Source organism: Haliotis rubra, unplaced genomic scaffold, assembly GCF_003918875.1.
Source record: "Haliotis rubra isolate DU_JTF1 unplaced genomic scaffold, ASM391887v1 Scf134, whole genome shotgun sequence".
Taxonomy (NCBI): Eukaryota; Metazoa; Mollusca; class Gastropoda; order Lepetellida; family Haliotidae; genus Haliotis; species Haliotis rubra.
This window is the reverse complement of record NW_025765270.1, coordinates 169,514-185,453: the sequence shown is the minus strand read 5'-3', so window position 1 is coordinate 185,453 and position 15,940 is coordinate 169,514.

Genomic DNA, 15,940 nt, shown 5'->3' with positions numbered 1-15,940 from the left:
CACTATTGAAATTATTTATTCGCGTTGATACGAGATTTTGTATTGGTCGCTGACGAATAAGATCACGTGAACTACTCATATCCCAGCCCTGAAACGAAACAATTAATGCTCAATGGAGGGTTCGTATGTAGTAAACTTTCGAAGGTTTTAGAAATTTAACCATTCTTCCAGATTGACTGGATGTTCGGTGTTGGGGGGTATTTGTCTGTGTCCATGTCACCTATGTAGTTTTATAGTTGTTTAACGCCGTACTCAGCAATATTCCTTCTATATGGCAGTGGTGTGTAAATAATCGAGTCTGGACCAGACAATTCCAGTGATCAACATCATGAGCATCGACCTACGCAATTGGAATACGATGACACGTGTCAACCAAGTCAGCGAGCCTGACCACCCAATTGATCGCCTCTTAAACAAACATGGGTTGCTGAAGACCAATTCTATCCCGGATCTTCTGTCAATCTGTCACGACAAAACTGCATTTCCTGAGGTATAGCTTTCAGAAATATATATCGTACCATGATGGGTATAGAGTGAGATCTTAAAACCATTAAAACCTTTTATCCTTCTTTGGAATAATGTATCAGCAAACTGTCTCTTGTTGGTAACCATGCCATCCACTAGACCCATGCAGAGGAGGCTAGGGAAACGAACCACATAACCGCCGTCTACCCGGCTGACACTCAGTCTACTAGACCAAGGAGGTGAGGTGAAATTGGGTTTAACATCGTGCCTGAGAATAATTCGCTCATATGACGACGTGCATGCGTGTGTATGAGTATGTGCGGCTGCTTGTACTAGCCCAGACATAAGCTGATTTTATAGTGCTAGCCCACTGTGATACCATGTCGCAGTGAAGCATGAATAACCCACTCAGACACATTATACTGACTCCGAGCCAACCAGTCCTTGTTGTACCCATTAATGCCGAACGCCAGGCAGGGACCAACAAGTACCATATTTTAACGTCTTTTGGTATGACGCGGTCGGGGATCGAACCCACGACCTTCCGCTCTCCGGGCGGACGTTATAACCACTACACCACGGAGGTGGTCAGACCAAGGAGGAGGTCTCAAACATACCAAGTCACATTATGGCGCACGCTCAGATACCGCAGATACCCCCGTGTTTCACAGGGCCTCTTATTATATACGTACATGTACCGATGGTTTTACGATACAGAAAGTGTAACTTTCGATGTTCAAATTTGTTCGTTTGCTTTTTTTAAGAAGTGGGTACAAAAACACACAATAAAGCAGTAATGGAACATTGATCCAAAACGTTCATGTATGTTTAAATGATTAAACAAAACCCAATGGAAGATAACATATTTTATTCTTTTTCATGACCAAGGATACGAAAATTAATGTGTGCGTCAACGTAAGTTTGAGTAGGATATAATAAGTGTGACTGGATGGGTAGTGGTCTATTTAATTACATGATACCCTGTCTTCAATGTTAACATTTTGCGAAGATTTTTGTTCATGAATGATATAAAGATAATAGTATGTTTCAATAAACGATCTGCACGGAGCAGTGTATGAAATAAACCAAAAAAACAGCCAGACATCTGGGCTGGTTACTTCAAAAACTTACCAGCCCAGAAGAGATTTAACCAGTCCTTCTTAAATACTAAATAGACAGTGCCAGTGGACACGTTATCTGAACAACCGTTCAACCGTTCATCGGGCTTGCTAGCTGTAAAATTAGACCGTCCGGCAGAAATCCAGGCCGTCTCGGGCGGTCGGACGGGCCTTATTTCATACACTGACTCAAAGCTTGTTTTCGAGAAAATGAAGAATAATTGAAAGAAAATAAACAATAAGGAATTGATACTGATTTTCTTTGAACTGCAAACGAGTGCATTACGATCCACAGAGGAGCGAAAGCGACATTTTCAGTTTTTGTGACATTCGTACCAGATGCATTCTGTCGGCAATAAGATGTAAAACACATATGCTTCAGATTTAAGAAGTGCAGTTGAATACGTATCAGCTAACTTCATCAGGCAAAACACGGAATTGTATAACATGTGATAGGTATCGATTCCCAACAAACCAACAAACAACAAAAATTGTTCCTAACTGAACAGATCAATATTAACCAGGTTTACGAATCAATACAATCTATTGGACTTAAATAACAATGGAGCTTACAACCAATGGTGAGTAAAAAAAACCCCAATTTCAATGGCGTTATAATATATACTAGGCACATAAAGAAACTGTGCATACAAAAATTTAAAATCTAAATCTGTGTAGACACATAAGGATTTAAACAGGACAATGCCCGCCCTCATACGGCAAGGGTTGCTATGGATTTCTTGCAACACCACAACGTTGACTTACTGCCTTGGCCTGCAAATTCACCGGATCTCTCCCCGATAGAGCATGTTTGGGACGAGATGGATCGACGTCTACGCCGTCTTCCTAATCCGCCAGATAACGTCCTTGACCTTCCAACAGAACTTGAGAGAATCTGGCGTGACATCCCACAAGCCTTTCTTGCACGTTCGATAGGCTCTATGCGTCATCGATGCACTGCTGTTCTCAATGCCGATGGTGGACATACCTGTTATTGAGCTTGTGACATGGTCGTTTAACCCCTGTCCCGCTTGTGGACTCGTGACGTCATTGTGATTGACTATTCAATTGAAATTCTCCCGTTATGGTCTCATGATCCCTCCATTAAAGTTTATATGTACCTTTGACATTGTTATCCTACTTATCAACTGGGATAATATTTTGACAATGCACAGTTTCTTTATGTGGCTAGTATATAACAGCAACGGTAATATCAGTAAAGCTGGTAATAATAATGTTCACTTGGCAATGTACAGTGGTCAAACTTAAAATTTAGGCCAAGACAGGATATCCTGTGTGAGTGAGTGAGTGAGTGAGTTTGGTTTTACGCCGCTTTCAGCAAGATTCCAGCAATATCACGACGGGGACACCATAAATGGGCTTCATACATTATACCCATGTGGGGAATAGAACCCGGGTCTTCGGCATGACGAGCGAACGCTCTAACCACTAAGCTGTATATCCTGGGTGAGAATGGCTTTCTGAAGCCATTGATCGAGGCAAATACCATTGCCTGTAGTCTTGTAGTCTTGGAAACCTTCCTGAAAATACTATGCTCTGTATTAGTCTTTGCTGTTCTTGAAGAATCCAGATTACACTCCTGACCCCACATGCATCTAAATCTAGCAACTTCAACACCACTGCTGACATCAGATAGTAGTACACTCCTGACAAGTTTTATTGTTAAAACACGACGCTATGACCTTTTAATGAATATTAACAGAAACAATGTGATATAATAACAACTTTGTTTTATAATAAATGAAAATGCCACATCGTAATATTTCCACATTTCCGAAACAGCCAACATCTGGGAGACAGGCACTGAAGGTATTATGTGAATACATTTGTTGTAGCAGTAAAATGAACCCTTGTTCCAATTTGGTATCAACTACTGATAGTAAGAGAAGATTACTGCCTCGAGAACCAACCACGTGCTGACTCTGATAGTCAACGATACAAAAAAACAAGGAAGCACACTACATAACACCGGTGTATAACTTGGTTTAAACAGCACTGGAAGTCATTAAAATACTTCAGATAAGAATGTGCAGTATTGTACACACAGCAAAAATATTTTGGTTTGATTCAAAACTGATATGAAGGCTACTGGCTCATTGTTTGCACACTGCTGAATACTGGAGTGATGTTGCGGCGGACACTACAGTGGATGATATGATGAGCACAGATACACGCCCTGGCAATGATACGCTATCAACCCGTGAGTCTTGACCATCAGATCCACGCCCTGGCAATGATACGCCATCAACCCGTGAGTCAAACCATCAGATCCACGCCCTTTCAATGATACGCTATCAACCCGTGAGTCTTGACCATCAGATTTACGCCCTGGCAATGATACGCTATCAACCCGTTAGTCTTGACCATCAGATCCACGCCCTGGCAATGATACGCCATCAACCCGTAAGTCGAACCATCAGAACCACGCCCTGGCAATGATACGCCATCAACCCGTGAGTCGAACCATCAGATCCACGCCCTGGCAATGATACGCCATCAACCCGTGAGTCGAACCATCAGATCCACGCCCTGGCAATGATACGCCATCAACCCGTGAGTCGAACCATCAGAACCACGCCCTGGCAATGATACGCCATCAACCCGTGAGTCGAACCATCAGATCCACGCCCTGGCAATGATACGCCATCAACCCGTGAGTCGAACCATCAGATCAACGCCCTGGCAATGATACGCGATCAACCCGTGAGTCGAACCATCAGATCCACGCCCTGGCAATGATACGCTATCAACCCGTGAGTCGAACCATCAGATCCACGCCCTGGCAATGATACGCTATCAACCCGTGAGTCTTGACCATCAGATCTACGCCCTGGCAATGATACGCTATCAACCCGTGAGTCGAACCATCAGAACCACGCCCTGGCAATGATACGCTATCAACCCGTGAGTCTTGACCATCAGATCTACGCCCTGGCAATGATACGCTATCAACCCGTGAGTCGAACCATCAGAACCACGCCCTGGCAATGATACGCTATCAACCCGTGAGTCGAACCATCCGATCCACGCCCTGGCAATGATACGCAATCAACCCGTGAGTCGAACCATCAGATCCACGCCCTGGCAATGATACGCCATCAACCCGTGAGTCTTGACCATCAGATCCACGCCCTGGCAATGATACGCTATCAACCCGTGAGTCGAACCATCCGATCCACGCCCTGGCAATGATACGCAATCAACCGGTGAGTCGAACCATCAGATCCACGCCCTGGCAATGATACGCTATCAACCCGTGAGTCGAACCATCAGATCCACGCCCTGGCAATGATACGCTATCAACCCGTGAGTCGAACCATCAGATCCACGCCCTGGCAATGATACGCTATCAACCCGTGAGTCGAACCATCCGATCCACGCCCTGGCAATGATACGCTATCAACCCGTGAGTCGAACCATCAGATCCACGCCCTGGGTGTGTGTTTGTGTGTGTGTTAATTTATGACCATTTGTTCCTGCGCCCCTGCTGTGAGGGGAATGTTTATCTAATTGTATTCATTTTTTGGAGGATCAGGGACCGTTCATAATTTATGGTTAGGGGGTGATGATGATTTTAGGGGGTGGGGGTGGGGGATTGTTTTACCCATTTTGTTCTCGGGAAGTAGGGGGTCATCATTTTGTACACATGCACTAGGGGGGTCATCAATCTTGACAAAAAATATTTGAAAATTATGAGTGAGAAATAACTGAAGGGCAGGGGGATCATTGATTTTGTACATGACAAGCAGGGGGGTCACTTGCTTGTACATAAATTTTAGGGGGGTCAGTCACATTGTACATGCTTCTCAAAAAAATCATCATCACACCCCCCAACTCCGCCCAGCCATAAATTATGAACGGTCCCTTAGTCTGTCTCACAGACTCTGAACCGAGTTATGTTCCCTACTGCCCTGCTCTTCCTCCAGTGCTAAAACCCTAAATGATGCATGTCAGTATTTCCACAGGTTCTTAATCTCCCATTTCACTTCGGCTCATTTTCAGTTCAAATAGGATCATGTGTTAATATCAAAATTAAAAATATTCAGACACTAAGCATTAGTCTCTTGGAAGATCCGTACATAATGTAATCAACTGTCTTTAGACAAGAGCGCAGTCCGCACCAGGGATCAGGAACCAGTCCAATTACATACACTGTGATAAATGAATATGAAGTACAGGACACTATTAAACTACCTCCAAAACTCTCAGATTGCTTCAACATAAACTTGAGTACATTGTAGTTTCAACACATATTGTTATAGATAATCTGTGGGAATAAAGAGCGAAGGCGAGTATGAACCCAGTATCACCTGTGTACGAGCCAACAAAGGATTGGTCAGGTCATGTGACTTATGAGAGAGTGAATGAGTTTGGGTTTACGGCGCTTTTAACAATATTCCAGCAATATGGTTGCGGGGGAGACCAGAAATAGGCTTCACACATTATACCCATGTGGGAAATCGAACCCGGGTCTTCGACGTGACTAACCAACGCTTTAACCACTAGGCTACCCCACCGCCCCTCGTGTGACTTCTGTCAACTTTGTCCGGTGTGAGTCGGCCCCTTGATTCCAGTTGCTGGGTTTGTTTGGTTCAGACTCGAGTATTTACAGACACACGGTCTCCTGAAATATAGCCTCGTTATACCGCGTTTACTTGTCATCCACGGCATACATCCGGACATGTGTGAGTGAGTGTGGGTAATGCCGGGCTCGAGCTGTAGCACGGCGTGATGTGGGCAGAAAGGCCAAAAGAAGGCGGACCCTTAGTGTAATCTGGATTCGAACCTACGATAATAGGGTTCCCCTCACCCGTGCCTATCTGTCCTACAAGACGTTCCACTATACGACACTTCTGACACCACATAATCAACTTTGCTGTTGAAGGACAACTGCACATACATTTATGGACTGTTCATAAGTTATGGCTAGGGGGGGGGTGATGATGATTTGGTTCACTCCAAAAGACAGACCTCCCAAAAGACAGACTTCCCATGACAGACTCAATGAGTATACTAATTAGCTGAGCCATGCTGTCCACCCCTATTTAATTAATGAGCTGACCCAAAGTCACCACAGGGTATACAACACACTCCTATCTCCTGTGCCCTTCTCAAAACATATTACTAATCCTTTTACTGAACAGAACAGAATAGAACCGAAATGTTATTCTCAATAATCACATATAGTGACACAGAGAACATACAGCACATTTATACATATTATAACATTGAACAAAGTCCAGTTTTGATCAATTTAGCAACTTTAGAGTTAAGCGGTGAATGATCACTTTTCATTAGATAAACAATTTTTTCAATAGTAGGATGTTTACAGAACTAATAAGACATGAAGTTCATCACCGACATCTAACTTCACACTATGCATAAGCTCACCTCAATAAGCTTATTTATATGTTCGAGGCCAGTTACATCATGTTCATAAAGAAAACACTCAAGATCATGCAAGTATAAATAACTGGAGAATAGGACGTTTTTATAACAGCTGTTGAATTAGTTTTTGCAAATAACTGAACAGGATGTTTTTATTACTTAAGATTGTTTGAAGATGAAAGGGAAATAGTATTTATAAAATTCAGTATAAACAAAGTATATAACTGGAGAACAGGATGTTTTATAATAGTTATTTTTCACATGGATTTTTTTCCATGACATTTTTCCTATGACTTTTCCCGATCACCCTTCTAGATGGCTACCTGTATGCCTAGAACAAGGTGAAGGAAAACATGATGATGTTCAGGTGACTTTCTAATAAGTCTTATCTGTGCTCTTATCTGACATGTGATTTAAAATAATATGGTGCTTGGTCTCATATGTTTGATAGGTACATGTATATCAATTATTATTTTTGATAATATTCAAAGTACATGTAAATGTGATCTGGCAAATATATGTTGATGTACATGTATATTGATGCAATATGTCTTAATTTAAAAATCATAATTGATTACATGAATTGATAAAACTATAGCTAATACCTAATGTTGTCTTTTTTATCTGGGCACATACCATTATTATCAAGGGTACAGCTTAATTAAGCCTTATGCAACCAACCCAAAAAGGTGGTGTTGTAAGCGGTCGGTCTGTTCGGAGGTGTGTCTTATGGGAAGATACAGATGGTGTGTGTGTGTGTGTGTGTGTGTGTGTGTGTGTGTGTGTGTGAGAGAGAGAGTGTGAGTGAGTGAGTGAGTGTGTGTGAGTGAGTGAGTGAGTGAGAGAACTATATTGTTCTGTGGAGGGTGTCAGCAATTTTGTACACACACGTACTAGGGGGTCAGCAATTTTTGTACATAGAAATATCTTTAAAATTATGCTTAGAAATTATGGGAAGGGGAGAGGTTGGACATTGATTTTGTACATGACATGCAAGGGTGGGTGGGGGTGGGGGTGGGGTGTTCACTTATTTTGTACATAAATTTTAGGGGGAGGAGGTGTCATTCACATTGTACATGCGTCTCCATAAAAATCACCATCATCCCCCTAGCCAGAAATTCTGAACGGGCCCTTATTCATTTTTACCCAAGCAGGGAGGTTCCCCCACCTGCACAGTCTAAGGTGTGCACGTGAGTTAATGGATGCGCGTTGCTATCAGACACCAACACATGTGCATTAGACGTCATCGACCGCGAGTCACAGCTCGGTCTGTCATTGTGGTGAACACTCGCACGCTGCATAAAAACATCCCACTTACAACAGAAAAGTTATTCAAAGCAAACATTAAATATGCAATAACTTCTGCAGTCGGAATATAGGCAAATATTTTATGTTGGAAATTCCCATCAGTTCAACTCCCGGAGTGGAGCAATATGTACTTCAAGTCAAGATGACGACACTCTGGCAACTACTGTGTGTCACGTGCATACCGGGAACTGCTGTTACACACAACGTATTAGATAACAATTGCACATGCAACTGTTAATACGTGACAAGAGACAGCTATATTGTATATATCATTATATTACCAATTTCAGGACCGCCTCCGTGGTGTAGTGGTTAGAGCGTCCGCCCGGAGTGCGGAAGGTCGCGGGTTCGATCTCCGACCGCGTCATACCAAAAGACGTTAAAATATGGTACTTGTTGGTCCCTGCCTGGCGCTCGGCATTAAAGGGTACAGCAAGGACTGGTCGGCTCGGAGTCAGTATAATGTGTCTGAGTGGGGTATTCATGCTTCACTGCAGCATGGTATCTCAGTAGGCTAGCACTATAAAACCAGCTTCATTCTGGGCTAGTACAAGCAGCCTCACATACACATACACACGCATGCACGTCGTCATATGAGCGAAATATTCTCAAGCACGACGTTAAACCCTATTCCACCACCTCCACCACCACCAATTTCAGGGTTGCGGCTGTTATCACAGGCCCTCGTGTCTATGCGAGGATTAAAGATTTATAAAATATTGTCTTTGAGATGACCCCCGGCTCGAAATGCTTCACAGTACATATACGTCATAATGTATTGCACTGTGAAGCGTTTCGAATCGGGGGGTCATCTCAAATGTTTATATATATTATTAAAAATCTTTAATCCGCGCAAATACACGAGGGCCTGTGGCTGTTACTTTGTACTTTGGAGCGCAGTAGTGCAGTAGTAAGGCGTCTGCCTATCACGCTGAAGGCCCGGGTTCGATCCCCGGGGGAGGTACCTAGGTTCGGGTCCCGAGGTGGGCACATTTGCGTAGTATCCTTGCACAAGATACTTAGATCCACATTGTCTCAGTTGACCCCGCTGTGAAATGGGTACCCGTGAGGATGTGCTGGCAATGTGAGTGTTAAGTTCATTGCGCCTAATAGGTAGAATGGCTGTATGATCCCAAGGGAGTTGGCAAGGTATCGGAAAGTGCGATAGTGTCCTATGACCGGGGATAGTAATGTACGTAGCGCCGTGAGCAGGCAACGTGCCTGGATATGAGCGCCATATATGCGGACTATTACTATTACTATTATACTATTACATTGTTCCTAGGGGGACAAAGGTCTCGTCGTCCAAGGTGCCGGATTTGCTGCGTACAATTGCGTCCCTTGACAAACCTATGATCATAGTTCGAATCTCCTTTCGCCCCGATTCTGTTTAAATGTTTGCCTGCCCCCTATAATTACCCTCGTGTGTCGCACCCAACTGCTAAACGTCCCAGACCGCCGTGATATAACCGGAATACTGATCAAAGCGGCGTTAACAACATAACTCACTAACTGACTCACGCAGAGTGAGTGATTGAGTTTAGCTTTACGCTGCTTTTAGCAATATTCCAGCAATATCACGGCGAGGGAGTTCCTCAGCAATGGGCTTCGCACATTATACCCATGTGGGGAATTGAACCCGGGTCTTCGGCGTGACGGGCGAACGCTTTAACCACTAGGCTACCTCACCGCCCTGACTCGCTCAGAGGTTAGCGTAAACAAACCCTGGGGTATTGACGATGGTCAAAACAAAGTGTTTTCTCCCGGTCATGTGAACTGTTAGTGACTGGGTTTGGCAAAATATCCAGTCCTTGACAAAACACCCTAGCCCAAGGGTTTTCAGGAATAAGAAAGTTAGGGTACTTTATGGACCACAACCTCTACACATATTTTCTTATGTTCAGTGTTCAGCCGCCTCCGTGGTGTAGTGGAACACTAGAGCGTCCGCCCGGAGTGCGGAAGGTCGCGGGTTCGATCTCCGACCGCGTCATACCAAAAGACGTTAAAATATGGTACTTGTTGGTCCCCGCCTGGCGCTCGGCATTAAAGAGGGTACAGCAAGGACTGGTCAGCTCGGAGTCAGTATAATGTGTCTGAGTGGGGTATTCATGCTTCACTGCAGCATGGTATCTCAGTGGGCTAGCACTATAAAACCAGCTTCATTCTGGGCTAGTACAAGCAGCCTCACATACACATACACGCATGCACGTCGTCATATGAGCGAAATATTCTCAAGCACGACGTTAAACCCTATTCCACCACCTCCACCACCACCAATTTCAGGGTTGCGGCTGTTATCACAGGCCCTCGTGTCTATGCGAGGATTAAAGATTTATAAAATATTGTCTTTGAGATGACCCCCGGCTCGAAATGCTTCACAGTACATATACGTCATAATGTATTGCACTGTGAAGCGTTTCGAATCGAAGTCATCTCAAATGTTTATATATATTATTAAAATCTTTAATCCGCGCAAATCCCACGAGGGCCTGTGGCTGTTTACTTTGTACTTTGGAGCGCAGTAGTGCAGTAGTAAGGCGTCTGCCTATCACGCTGAAGGCCCGGGTTCGATCCCGGGGGAGGTACCTAGGTTCGGGTCCCGAGGTGGGCACATTTGCGTAGTATCCTTGCACAAGATACTTAGATCCACATTGTCTCAGTTGACCCCGCTGTGAAATGGGTACCCGTGAGGATGTGCTGGCAATGTGAGTGTTAAGTTCATTGCGCCTAATAGGTAGAATGGCTGTATGATCCCAAGGGAGTTGGCAAGGTATCGGAAAGTGCGATAGTGTCCTATGACCGGGGATAGTAATGTACGTAGCGCCGTGAGCAGGCAACGTGCCTGGATATGAGCGCCATATATGCGGACTATTACTATTACTATTATACTATTACATTGTTCCTAGGGGGACAAAGGTCTCGTCGTCCAAGGTGCCGGATTTGCTGCGTACAATTGCGTCCCTTGACAAACCTATGATCATAGTTCGAATCTCCTTTCGCCCCGATTCTGTTTAAATGTTTGCCTGCCCCCTATAATTACCCTCGTGTGTCGCACCCAACTGCTAAACGTCCCAGACCGCCGTGATATAACCGGAATACTGATCAAAGCGGCGTTAACAACATAACTCACTAACTGACTCACGCAGAGTGAGTGATTGAGTTTAGCTTTACGCTGCTTTTAGCAATATTCCAGCAATATCACGGCGGGGGACACCAGCAATGGGCTTCGCACATTATACCCATGTGGGGAATTGAACCCGGGTCTTCGGCGTGACGGGCGAACGCTTTAACCACTAGGCTACCTCACCGCCCCTGACTCGCTCAGAGGTTAGCGTAAACAAACCCCTGGGGTATTGACGATGGTCAAAACAAAGTGTTTTCTCGGTCATGTGAACTGTTAGTGACTGGGTTTGGCAAAATATCCAGTCCTTGACAAAACACCTAGCCCAAGGGTTTTCAGGAATAAGAAAGTTAGGGTACTTTATGGACCACAACCTCTACACATATTTTCTTATGTTCAGTGTTCATTGATTCTGTCGTTCATGGACCGGGGAGTTTTACCTATATATAGGTCTCACCACAGTCACAGCTGATGTTGTAGAGTTTTGGTTGTTCGAAAGGTGCTCAGCGGTGTAAAGCTGTGGATTTCAACACTTCAGAATCAAAGAACACTCAACAAATTAGACCTAAAATCTGTATTCTCAGACCACATCATCTCCTGTCTTAACTAGAACACCAAGTGGGACAGAGTAGAAATATTATTTTAAAAAACCTCCAGGTCTTCATGAAAGGAAAACTGGCAGAAGCCGTTCAAATCCGCAGACATAGGCCGTCAGTCAACAGAGACCAAGTATATTGCGTCCTATCCATCTAACCGCCTCCGTGGTGTAGTGGTTAGAGCGTCCGCCCGGAGAGCGGAAGGTCGCGGGTTCGATCCCCGACCGCGTCTTACCAAAAGACGTTAAAATATGGTACTTGTTGGTTCCTGCCTTGCGCTCGGCATTAATGGGTACAACACGGACTGGTCGGCTCGGAGTCAGTATAATGTGTCTGAGTGGGGTATTCATGCTTCACTGCGGTGTGGTATCTCAGTGGGCTAGCACTATAAAACCAGCTTAAAGGTCACATGCAACGTAAAACACAACTTTGCAGATTCTGATACCTTTCGGTATGGACTTACCGAAACAAAGCGTCAAAAATGCAAATTCAACTTATAAAGTTGAAAAATAACGCGATGAAAAAAAACGCGCGAAATCGGAGTTCAAACGTTTCACTAATTTTCCCCAGACTTTTCTGGGGAATACGGGTTTCAACAGCTGGGCTGCGCTCATAGCATGTGCGCAGTGAAATAGGTACGCGCAACTTGGAAGCGGGCTGTCTGGTGAATACTCGGTGAAGGCTTTGGTGTGAGCTATTTTCATAATGTTTTGTTGATATCTCACAGGCGCGAGCTTTTTATATGTTATGACAGTAAATAAACTGTTTATATAATTTCATTTATCTATTTCACCACACGTTCTTCTTACCGAGTCACTTTCTCAGTTCGATACTTAAAAGCAATGTCATTATTTAGCGTTGACACAAGTTCTAACTGTGATATAGATATGTCGCTGTCACAGACAAAACTCAATGTCTTGTTTTATTGACACCTGTGTGTCTGCCTGCCTGTCTGCTAATGACAATATTCAATACACAACTGCGATCACTGACCACATGCAATTTGGGCTAGTAGAAGCAGCCGCACATACACATACACACGCATGCACGTCGTCATATGAGCGAAATATTCTCAAGCACGCCGTTAAACCCCATACTACCTCACCTCACCTATCCATGTACAACACACTGATGAAATAACAGGGCACTCCAACTGTCACTGATAATCAGTCTGATTAGCTAGGTATAGTTTGTCCCGCCTTATAAACAGTTGGCTCCCTTCAGGTGTTACAGCACTTGTAATTGTAACATATCTTATATATTTTCATTATTACACTATCTCACAGTACAGATTCTAGCATTTTGTTGGGTTGAGTTCCATCCGAGATTCGAACACACCCTCAAAGTCAGTCACCTAATCACCAACACACTAAAACAGCCATCTTAGCCATCGCGCGCAGTTTCAACGAAAATGGAAGTCGGACAACTGGTAGTCTAGACTATGGACTTTGTGTACCCGGCTGATAAGTGAAAATTGGCATGTTCCCAAGGCCGAAAGCTATGAATACACAATACCATTTAGAAAGTGGTCAAATGTAACACGTTATAAACTAGTGCTCAAAAGAAACTATACACCGCAAAATATTACATACAAATTCACAAAACTATAAATGAAGTGACAAAACCATACTGAGCCATGTCACACACGTACAGACTTATCCTTTCCGGGAACAAACGACGAAACAAGTTAACGAATCGCACACGGAAATGCACGTGCATACTGATAGAACAGCCCACACGACACGTGAGCAACACAGTCTTAAAAAGAACACCAAAACTATGCCACGTTTGAGGCAAATCGAAAGAAAGAGAGAGCTGACGGAATGGCTACGTGTGACCCCTCTGGTGATGATCGCCACATCCGGACAATTCATCCGAGAAATCTTTTTGTAACGGCGACTTCAACAGCAGCGACGGCACTAAAGTACTGTCGGAAATAGAAAAAAACTGTTTATTCACATTTATATCCACAATTTATGTAGGTAATATGTGAAAGTGTGAAATATCTGTTAAACCAAGTTCGGCCTAACTACAGTCTCAGTGGTAGGGAGAGACATCTCAACATCAACTTTATGAAAGAAAGACACGTTAGATGTTAATCAACATGTGAGACATATTCAACACACAAGAAAACGCATATAATATCTTTGAGATGACCCCTTGTGGCTGTAGGCAGCACGTGAATTCCGTGCTAGGTGTGTCGACGTTCCGTTATTATACCTGTCTGAGTCACCTAATTGTCATCTATAGTCTGATCTATTGTTTTTACAGTTATTCGTATTTTTTCTAAGATTTGCCCGATTTTACGAGTAAACATGCTTTTCTGGATATCCTATTACGCATCCCACTGAACGCCCAGTTAGGCCGATGTGGGTTATTTCGACATATGCTATTTGCAATTGTGTAAATTTTAGGGATACAGAGTGACAGCCCAAAAACAGTTTTTTTTCTATTTCCGACATTACTTTAGGACGCCGTATCAGTCGACATACAGTGTACCAGCAACTATAAGAGAACATGGTATTCGAGCACGTCGACCCTACCGCGGAGTGTATCTGACTCTTCAAAACCGACGTCGTCGATTGACATGGGCCAGGCCAATTCGACATTGGCAGATGCATGATTGGCGACGTGTGATTTTCACCGATGAGAGTATATGCTTATTTTTCAATTGTTTGGTGAAACACGATGTATACTTTCTTTTGAGCACTAGTTTATTTGGTAATCCCAAATATAACGTGTCATATTTTCATATTTGATCACTATCTAAATGACATTGTGTATTCATCAGTTATTGTTGTCAATCCATTTCATCACCTTGTTTTCATTAATCCCGACCCGGAATGTCTAACGGGATCAGATGATCAGGCTCGCTGGCTTGGTTGACACGTGTCATCGGATCCCAAATGCGTAGATTGATGCTTATACTGTTAATCACTGGATTGTCTGGTCCACATAGGCGGATCCAGAAATTTTCAAGGGTGTGTGTGTGTGTGTGTGTGTTTCAGGGGGTTCGAACCCCACCTTGGCTCTGCCTTTGCAAAATATTAACTTCTATGTGGTTTTTAGTCGTGTTTCAAGGGGTGGGGGTGGGGTGGGGTTTCGAACCCCTGAACCCCTCCTCTGGATCCGCCACTGGTCCAGACTCGATTATTTACAGACGCCGCCATATCGGTGGAACAATGCTGAGTGCGGCGTTAAACAAACCAACCAATTTTATTAATCCTTGTTAGATGTTTTGAAGGCTTCTCTTTGGTCCTTCAACGCATCATGTCGGAAAGCGCACGTAAAATCCCCAAATCATCATCTTCTTCATCTGCAGAACTTCACTCTTGCTTGACAACAGTATATAAATCTTCCGAAGAATCACATCATAATGTAATAAAGAAGATGTCATCAATAAAGTACCCTACCTTTCTTATAACACATCAACTTCTAAAACACCAATAAAACAGCTTTTCGGGAAGCTGGTTTTCCAATATTTGAATGAAAGCGTACATTACATTACATTACATTGTACAGATACAGATAGAACACTTTGTGTAAAACTAACTCGTTTCTCGCTCAAAGATCCTTATTGAGACAGCAACTATGTCCCGTTTCATTCAGTTTGCTATGACTGCATTTCATCAGGCCTAAAACACGCTTAAAACGATAATGTATGGTTATCAGCTACAAATAGTTCCTATTATCGTACACCCATGCCTGCAGCTTTTACACTGGTCATGCGTCATGTAAAAATGGTGATAAGACAGTCAGTCTGGCCAAATTTCAAGTATTTTTTTTTTATAAATGAGCCTCAAGCAAGCGATGGTGTAAGGGAGGTAACTCTGACCTACGTTCCGGCGCTGATTGTGGTGCAACATTTCTAAACATACGTCTGACGCTTGCAAACTGACTACTTTTCAATACATAGAAACGCA